We start from the raw sequence: 10,229 nt of genomic DNA, 5'->3' as shown, positions 1-10,229 counted from the left end.
TCCCAGTTTTAAAAATCTTTTTGAATCTCTTTCCAGAGTTTCCCATAATTATTTTCATATAGTGATGGATTCGAATTAGAAATATAAATTCCCAGATATTTAATTTTAGCCACAACCTGACAGCCCATCTGCCTGACCAAACAACTACTTTTCCTATCCATGTTTTTAACCATTAAATATGATATCTCCTTATTTAGTTGTAACCCAGAGCTCTTTCCAAAATCCTCTAAGATTTGCCTTCAATGGACAACTGAACTATTAGATTCTTCCAAGATTATTACTATGTCATCGGCATAAGCTCGTATCTTTTAAAAAAACTGTTTTAATCTTAACCCCTCGTATGCTTTCATTTTCTCTAATTTTGTCATTTAAGATTTCCACTGCTAGTGGAAATAGTAAAGGTGAGAGTGGACATCTCTGTCTGGTGCCCTTTGTGATCTGGCAATTGTGTGATAATTCCCCATTAACAATAATTCTTGCCCATTGGATTTTTAAAATTTGCTTTATCCAGGTACAAAATTTATTGCCAAATCCTCTATTTTGTAGTATTTCTATAAGGAAATTCAAATTAATGCTATCAAAAGCTTTACAGATATCTAAAAAAAAGTACTCGTTGTTTATCTGGTTTTTGCTTCCAGGATATCTATTACTACTTTCACATTGTTCTTGATAAATCTACCTCGTAAAAAGTCTGTTTGATCCAGATGAATTATTTTAACTAGTCTGTTGGCTATAATACTCGTGAAAATTTTATAATCCAAGTTCAGCAAGGAAATCGGTCAAAAGTTTACCACATCTAGTATATGTTTTCCTTATTTAGGAATTAAACAAATATTGGCGTAATTCCATGAATTCAAAATTCCTTTTTAAAATCTCTTTAAATAAATAATCTACAATTTTGTGTTTAAATGTCTTATTTTAAAAAAATTGTGTTGCCATCAGGACCAGGAGTTGTATTTACTTTCATTTTCTGGATGGTTCCCAAAATTTCTGCTTTTGTAATCTCTTCATTTAGCATAAGTTGATCATCTATCTTCATTTTTTAACATCACAATGATCTAAATATTCTAATCTATTTTGATCCTGTTCTGAATTTTCTCTATACAATTCTTGATAAAAATTAACAATTCCTCTTTAATTTTCTTGTTATCATAAATAATTTTGCCTTTACTCCTAATTTTTGTGATCAATTTCTCTTGCTTTCTTGCTTTGTTTCCATGCTAACCATTTGGAAATTTTATTCCCCTGTTCAAAATTATATTGTTTTATTTGGAGTAGCTGCCTACTAACCACTTCAGTCCATTTGTGCTTTTAAAATTTTAAGCTGTTGTATATTATTAACATCTTTTGGGGTTTCTATCAAAGTTTTCTCTTTGAGCTGTGTCTCTTTAGTTAATGTCTCTTTTTAAAGCTTTTTTGTTTTTTCTACAGCTATGCTCTAGAAAAATCCCTTGCACAAATGATTTAAAAGCATCCCACATTGTACCCCAGTCCAGATCTTCATGAATATTGTATGCAAAAAATTCCCAAATTATTTTTTAGTCTTCTACAATAAAAGTATCACATATTAATGTGTTGCGTAAGGCCCATCTAAATTAATTATTCTCTTTCCTTCCTCTACATTCTGTTATTTTTTAATTTTTTTAATTTTTTATTGTATAGAATGTTTATATAACCGTTACATACCATACATTTTCCTAACTATACATTTTCGCCCTTTCCCCCTCCCTCCCCTTCTTCTTTTTCTCTGTTGTTCAAGCAAGCAGCAGAAGATCCATTCTTCATATCCTCTTCTTCCAAAATTCTTCGTTAAATCCGGCTTCTCTCATCCAGTTCACAAACATTGTCCGTATCTTCGTAATATCTCTTAATTTCTCTTGCCACGGCATATTTTTTGCCATCATCTCAAAAATTTCTAACTGTATTTGTTCCCATACATATTCCAACCATTTTGAGATTGTCCATTTCTTATTATCTTTCCAGCCCAATGCTATCACTGCATGTGCAGCTCTAATCATAATTTTTTACATTGGTCCCAGAGTTCTATTTACCCCTTTATCTTCTATTATTTCTACCATTAATAAATCATTATTTATATCGATTTTCACTTTTACTAATTGTGCTATATACTTCAAAAAATTTCCCCAAAACTTTTTTACCTCTTTACATTCTATCCACATATGAATCTCTACATTCTGTTCTTACTGGTTTGTGATCAGAGACAGAATCTGAAAAAAATTCTGCCTTAATCACATCCTTGAATATCTCATGGGAGGCCCATTATCATATCAATCCCTGACCAGGCCCTATGCCTCATAGAAAAAAAAAGGTATATTGCTTTTCCAAGCCATGAACATGTCTCCAAACACCCACCAGACCTAGATTTTCAACTGTCAGAAAAAGTTTCGGGAAGCTTCCAATTTTCACTATTCTCCATATCTTTACTTGTATTTTTATCTAATTTTGGTTCTGTAACCCCATTGAAGTCTCCAAGCAAAATAAAATTAACATAATCCATTTCAGAAATTTTATTTAACAACTGATTTTAAAAAGCAATTTGGCCATTATTTGGTGCATAAACACCAATGAAAAGTACTTTCATGGACTGTAACTTAATTTCTACCAACAAAATTGCCCAGCTGCATCTGTTTACTTCAAGACTGGTTTTAAGTTTCCCTTAACATAAAGTGCAACACCACATTTTTTCTTAAGTTTTCCTTCATTACCCAATTTCTTATTGACAAAACTCTGGAATCTTTTTGTATTATATGAGTTTCCTTTCAATCACATAACCAAAAACCTTCCTTTTCATGGGACAGTTCATTCTGTTCACATTAGAAAACTCAAAGATGTATACATCCTGAAAAACTAAAGGAAGAAAACAGAAGAGAAAAGAAATACAAAGAACAAAGAAAAGAAAAGTGGTATATAAACAAATAAACAAATTAAGCCAGTAAAATTATTTCAGCTCCCTCCTATATTTTTAAAGAAATTCATTTGCGTTAGCTAAGCTTTGAATTCTCCTTCTGGTCCCTTTATGCTGAAAACAAATCTCCCCAAGTATTTCCCATTTATAACAGACAGTATTCCTCCTTAATATTTGTGCTAATTCAGCATATTCCTTCCTTGCTTACAGTAATTTATTTGGAATCTCTTCCATAATTATCACCTCTTTGTCATTAATTCTTAATTTAATGTCATGAGTATGCAAAATATCATTCCTAAAGGATTTTTTCAGATAGCTAACCATTTCATCTCTAGGAAGTTTCCTTTCTTTAACTATCCTTGAATTAACTCTGTATATTTCATCTATTTAAGCATCTACATCCTCAATTGATTTTCCCCAAGATATTGCAAGTATCTTAACCAGTCTTTCCATAATTTTTAAAATCCATTTCATCTATGCCTCTAAATGGCAGAAGTCTTTCCTTCTGTTTAATCTCCAAGATCAGTAAGTCTTCTCCTTTCTTCTCCTCCTTCTCCATAGCAATAATCTTCTCTAAAGTATCAATTCTTTTGTCTAGAGTCTTAAGCTCCTCCAAAATTGTGTTCATTCCCTCCTCCAATGAGGCAATTGTATTCATTTTCTGCTTAACTTCATTCAATTCATTTACTGTCTTTAGCATTTGGGTCCAGCATTGTGTCCAGCATTGTTGTAGAGATTATATCCACTTTGGACAACAATTCTTGCATTACATTCATATCAAAAGTTGAATTAGTTCCAAAAGGGGGATCTTTTTTCCTTGGTGTCATTACTCTCTGCAAAGAAGCTCCTTTCTCTGATCTGGGCGAAGTGATTTCACTTTAAATGCAGGAAGATTTGTTCTTAGTCAATCAGTCAACAAAGCAACTTTAATTGGTAGAGATTAGTAGAGACAATTCGCCTAGCAACACTGATTAACTTTAGAAAAAGAAACAAAGGACAGCAAATTAGGTTACTAAGAGGTGGAAATCTGCCTCAGGATTGCCTGTTTGGCACTGTAGCAGCGGTTGGGCTTCTTTCTCCAATGCTGCAGTCTGCTTCACGGTCTTGCCCAGCATCTTTGGGCGTGGCAAGAGTCAACGGACTGAGCACCACCAAGCACCAAACACTGACTGCACTCTCGCCCCAGCACCCCGTCTCCACTCAGTGACAGCAGCTTGTGCCGAAGCTCCTCTGCAACCCCTTTTTGTACAGGGGGTACAAGAAACAGGTTGGTGGCCACACAGAAAAACCAGTTTAAACTGCGGCCTAGACATTCCCTCTCTCTGAAGCTCCTGTCCTGGGTGGAAGTTCCCTTGGAAATCCAACAACAAAAGTTCTAAAGATGCTTTAAGGTTAATGTGTTCTAAAGCACCCTTCTCACCCTTCTTCAAGAGACTGAGTCATGCCATCATTCCCTAGGCAGCTGACAGAGTTGGCTCCATGCCTCCTCCATGCCTTTCATTTTCTCTGTCTTTCTGCCCACCTAACCCATCGTGAAGTTGGCAATATATTATTTTTATTGGTAATTTAATTAAGTCATCAATTCCATGTACATTAAACAGAATATTGCTGTACAGGTGCCCCATTCTGAGCTGCTAAGGGAAGCCTGCGGATGCTTACATTTTAACATGCAAATGGTCCTGATCCTTATGAGGAGAAACACCAGTATCTCATTTATATCTCCAGTGTAGTAACATTGTTTCTGGCGTTGGACAAGAATGTCTTGTGGGCTCAGAGTTGTACTGGACTGTAGGGAATAGGGAAACAGGGGCCATCGAACGGGCTTTAGGAACTTGGCGGCACTGGTTGGAGGGGGCAGCTCACCTTTTTGAAGTTTGGACTGATCATCAGAACTTGGTGGCCCTAAAGGAGCCTGGGAAATTATCAGCAAAACAGGGAGGACTTTTTTTGCAAAATTTGACTTTACCCTCCAATTTTTCCTGGGCAAACGTAACTGCCGACGCTTTGTCCCGCCTACCCCAGGAAGGGGCAGCCTCTCCTCCTCAACCATGTACAGTGTTTATACTGACACAGTTGGGGTTAACGGTCACCACCCGGAGCCAAGCCTACCTAGTCTCCCTCAGCCACCAGACACTGTTTTGAGGGAGGCTGGCAAGGTCCAGCCTGGGTCGGGAGGGGGCGGAGACTCCCTAGTCAAATGGGAGTGCCTGTGGTGGTGGGGTGGGGGGATAAACTGTATGCACTGCCTCACTCTGAGCACAGGTCACGAAAGCCAGCTGATGTAAAATCAGAGGTGGGATCCAGCAGGTTCTCACCAGTTCCCGAGAGTGGGTTACTAATTATTTGTGTGTGCCGAGAGGGGGTTACTAATTGGGTCTGCTTTTCTGTTAGAAATTCCATTAGGTCCAAAAATCATAAAGTCCTGTTGTTTCCTATGTGGCTGGTTAGCGAAGGTAGAAAACGGGATAATTCTCCCTGTTGGGCTGTTTTAAAAACATGTTTTAGAAATATGGTAAAGTTCCTGGTTTAAGGAAAGTATCCTTCTTTTGATTTCTAGAAACAAAATTAAGTATTTGAAAGTATTAAGTATTTGACAGGCAGTCAATTTTCTGTTGGCAGTAGACAATAGGACTTGCTATAATGAGTTTAAATTATGGACAGAAAGATACCAACTGGAAAATAGGATCTTTTTTTTTACAGTAAGAGTTTTTTACAGTAACAGATAAATTATTAATGCCCCGCCCCCAGAATGCCCGGCCACGCCCCCTCATGCCCAGCCCAGCCCCATTGGCGCTACGCCACTGTTTGAATCCCACCACCATGGGAACCTGTTACTAAAATTTTTGGATCCCGCCACTGTGTAAAATCCACTGGGCACTTTTGGTTCTTAAAAACCTTGCACCTCCTCTGTTGCCAGTTTTGGTGGCATGCCATCCACAAAGATGTCAAGGATTATGTTCAAGGTTGCCCAGTGTGCGTGATGACCAAATACAGTCCTGAACAGCTGCAGGGACTACTGCAGCTCCTCCCTGCCCCCTCCATGCCTTGGGAGGTGATCTCATGGATTTTATTACAGATTTACCCTTGAGTAGAGGGAAGACTGTGATTTGGGTGCTGATGGAGCTATTCTCTAAGCAAGTCCATTTCATTCCCTGCTCCAGCCTCCCAAAGGCCAAAAAGCTGGTGTCTTTGATCATCAAGCACGTGTACTGTTTATGTGCGGCGCCCCAGAAGATCGTTTCGGATTGGGGCAGCCAGTTCGTCTCCCGGTTTTTGTGACATTTTCTGAAGCTGTTTTGGGTTGAACAAGGTCTTTCCTCTGCCTACCACACAGCCACAAATGGCCGCAGAGAGCACACAAACGCTACTCTAGAGCAATACTTGTGGTGCTATGATATCTTTCACCAAGACAATTGGGCGGAGTTGCTCCCCTTCACAGAGTTCGCTTATAACAATGCCATACATAGTAGCATGAGCAAAAGCCCACTTGAGGTGGCCTGCAGCCACACCGCACCCCCATTCCCTTTTGTGGACTGCGTGGTAGGGGAACTGTGGGATGTGCAGCTCCTCCCTGCCCCCTCCATGCCTTGGGAGATGATCTCGTGAGGTCTCTTGTGTTGCAGGATTAAGAACTCCTGGGGTGTGCTCCACAAATTCCACAACTCAAAACAAGAACAGAAGGTCCAAGTGGACAGGAAACTAAGGGACATTTCTTTAATGGTGGGGGAGTGTATGTTTTTAGCTATTAAGAACCTCAGGGGGGTGCACAGGTGCAGGAAACTGGGACATAAGTTCATAGGGCTGTTTAAAATCACTCGCAAGATCAATGCAGTCATGGTGGACCCAGAACTGCCAAAAACTCTAAGATCCACCCACTTTGCCATTTATTGCAGCCTACTGAAAAAAGACCCCCCCCCCATGCCTAGCACCCACAACTCGAAGCCCTGGCCCTGATCTGGGTGGGCTCTGAAATCCATTGGGAAGTGGACGATGTCCTGGATTCACGAATCCATCGCAAACGCCTGCAGTTCCTGGTCGCCTGGACCAATCTCCCCACAGCGCACAATGAATGGGTGGACACAGGCCACATCTGTGTGCCCCACCTGGTGCACACCTTTCACTATGCTTACACTGACTGTCCAACAGGGGGAGGGCCTTAAGTGGGGTGGAATGTCAGGCAGCATGTTCCAGTGAGATGTGCCTGTCTCCATGGCACAGTGTGGAGGGGAGGAACCTCCACGGGGTGTGATGTCATACCACACTCCAAAATAACAGTTTTCTCCAGCCAAACTGACCTCTGTGGTATGGAGATCAGTTGTAATTTTGTGACGTGTCCACGTACTACTTGGAAGTCAAGCAACCCTAATAATGGGCAGAACAATGTCCATTCTGTTTAGTCTGGAGAAGCGTAGGTTAAGGGGTGACATGATAGCCCTGTTTAAATATTTGAAGGGATGTCATGTCGAAGAGGGAGCAAGCTTGTTTTCTGCTGCCTCAAAGATTAGGACACGGAGGAATGGGTTCAAGGTGAAGGAAAAGAGATCCCATCTAAACATTAGGAGGAACTTCCTGACTGTCAGGGCTGTTCGACAATGGAATTCACTGCCTCGGGGAGTGGTGGAGTCTCCTTCTTTGGAGGGTTTTAAACAAAGGCTGGATCAGCATACGTCGGGAGTGCTTTGATTGTGTGTTCCTGCATTGCAGGGGGTTGGACTTGATGGCCCTTGGGGTCTCTTCCAACTCTATGATTCTATGTTCATATTGATGGTAGAAAGGAGGAGAGGGAACAGCCCTGCCTCTTGTAACGTCTGCTTCATCCTTGGCCCTCGAGTCACGCACCTCCTCTGTCCCTGTCAGGTTATGAAGCACTGGTAAGTCCAAGTGACTTGTTCTTCCATTTAAGCTTCTGAAGGAGAAATGAGCGGCCAACTGTCTGTCCTTGACATGACCATGGCCTGCTGATTTCGCCCCTCTGTGTCAGTCCTGATTAAACCTATCACGCAATGTGGAAAAGGGAAAAGCCGCCCTCTCCGACCCTGAATTGCAGGCTAATCTGTGTGGAAGAGCTGTCGCTGGCAATTGCTTCTGAGTGAGCTCATCTGACCTTGCTTCACTTCTGCACCTTCTCTGGTGCAGGAGAGAAGGCACAGCCTGGAGGGCTTGTTGGAAGAGCTATTTCACTCCCTTGATTCCCTCTACTGAGGGCACGGCTCATATTCGGTGTGCTCGTTATGACCTTCCACAGGTAAACAAGTCTCTCAAAACAAAGTTCCTTTCAGGAAAAGGTTATTTCCTGAGAGAATTTCTAGTGGAAAAAGGAAAGAAGAGCCAAAGTGGAAGAAATGAGAAACACTTGGAGAATGTGACTTTGCTTCTGGGGCCCTAGTCCTCCAACCCACCGAAGGGCTGGCTTCCCTAGTTTATCTGATACCTCCTCCTATCCCCATTTGTTCCATTTTGAATCCTTGCTGCTTCTTTTTCAACCAGATCCTCACTATTTCCGCAGGGATGATCTGAGCAGCCATGTGGTTTCAGATTAAAATGTCTAAAATCACAATGACAGGAGTGGAAGGGGGGATCTTAATTTGTAGGATTTATTCGTAGACACTCAAGGACATTGCATTTCTCTGATACAAAGAATGTTTACAGCAGAAATCTAAATGTGCTGATTACTACATGCATAACAACTCCACCCCACACTCCTTAAGGAGAATAAGGATGAAGTCTGTGGATGAAAGTAATCTAGGAGACATCATTTGCTGGGACTTCCAAAAGACTTTTAAGAAGATACCTCATAGGTGACTGGAACGCAAAAATAGCAAACAAAGCGGAATCAAATATTGTCGGCAGATTTGGGCTAAGAGCACAAAATGAGAGGGGCTCACAGGATGTTTTGGAGGATGCTGCCATGAGTCAGAAGCGATTTGGTGGCACTCAACACACACGCACACCCTCACCAGAGGCGTAGCTGGGCCAAACTGCACCCGGTGTGCAGTGTGTTTTTTACCACCCCCCAACAGCCCCCCTGTGGCGCCTCCCCCCCGCGGCACACCCCTCCGCCCCCCTTCCCACTCTCACCTATGTTCCTTTTCTATTTCTAGTACTTTTTGAGGCTGAAAAAAGCAGCCTCTTCACAGTTCAGGGAAAAAACTGCCTGATGAATTATACTTCCCAGGAGACCTTGTGAGCCCCAAGGTCTCCTGGAAACTGTAGTTCCTCAGACAGTTTTTAGCCTGAGCTGTAAATAGGCCGCTTTTTTTCGGCCTCAAAAAGTATTTTAAAAAGAAAAGGAGCATAGGTGAGTGTGGGAAGGGAGGCGGGGGGGGTGCCGTCGGGGGGTGCCATGGGGGGGCTGCGGAGGGGTGCAGGGAAAAGGGGGAGGGCCCGGGGGCAATTTTCTGCCCCAGGCGTGCGCCCGGTGCAAAGCGCACCCCCGGCTCCCTTGGTGCTCCGCCACTGCCCCTCACCATGATTCCTGAATAAGCTTAGCAGTCATGGGGTGAGGGATGGATCCTCTTATGGATTATAAGACAATAGCCAGAAAGCAGGCTATTGTCACAATAGTGGGAAGTATCTTGTGGGGTCCCTGCTATTAAATTTGTTCATAAATTATCTGGGGGCGCGCAGTGTAGCAGCCAGTTTGCAGAGGATACAACATTATTCAGGATGATGGAAACCAAACTGAGTGTGAAGATTTCCAGGACAATCTTTCACAATGGTGGATTTATTGTTTGGGGGAAGGGGACTTTGCACAGGCCCCCTTCCCAAAACAAGTTTGGCCCATTTTATTCCCCTCAACCCGGGATTTTTGAAAATCGCTAAACCAGTGAACCTTTGGCACAATCCCGGGTGGGAGGTTCTCCCGTGTGAACACAACAGACAGGAGAAGCTTTACTCCCCTCCCTTCCACCCGTTCACGTTAGGTTCCACACCATCCACTATGTCAGGGAGAATCCACCCGCCCACCATTCTGAGCAGGTGACCCAGCATGTTGTGGGGGGAGATTCTCTGAGCACCCAATATCCCTGCACATTTTCTTCCCGTGGCAGTAAGTATGACCGATCTACAACAACTCGTTCCTTGTTGTCCAGTCGTTGCAGGGAGGTCTCTTTTTCTTTAGCGTGTTGCAAATGTGCAGCTGTGCAATCGCAGCCGATCAGATTGTGGGATGATCAGCAGGGCTGCCGGGGTTCATTTCTGCATGCCTGCGCAACTATGCATGTGCGGCAGGAAATTTTAAAAAAAACAACAGAGAGAAGCGTCTCAGTGCAGAGGGGCAAACGCAACCCGGATTGTTTCCACG

This window comes from Sphaerodactylus townsendi, linkage group LG04, assembly GCF_021028975.2.
Source record: "Sphaerodactylus townsendi isolate TG3544 linkage group LG04, MPM_Stown_v2.3, whole genome shotgun sequence".
Taxonomy (NCBI): domain Eukaryota; kingdom Metazoa; phylum Chordata; class Lepidosauria; order Squamata; family Sphaerodactylidae; genus Sphaerodactylus; species Sphaerodactylus townsendi.
The sequence above is the reverse complement of the archived record's forward strand: the minus strand, read 5'-3'. Positions refer to the sequence as shown.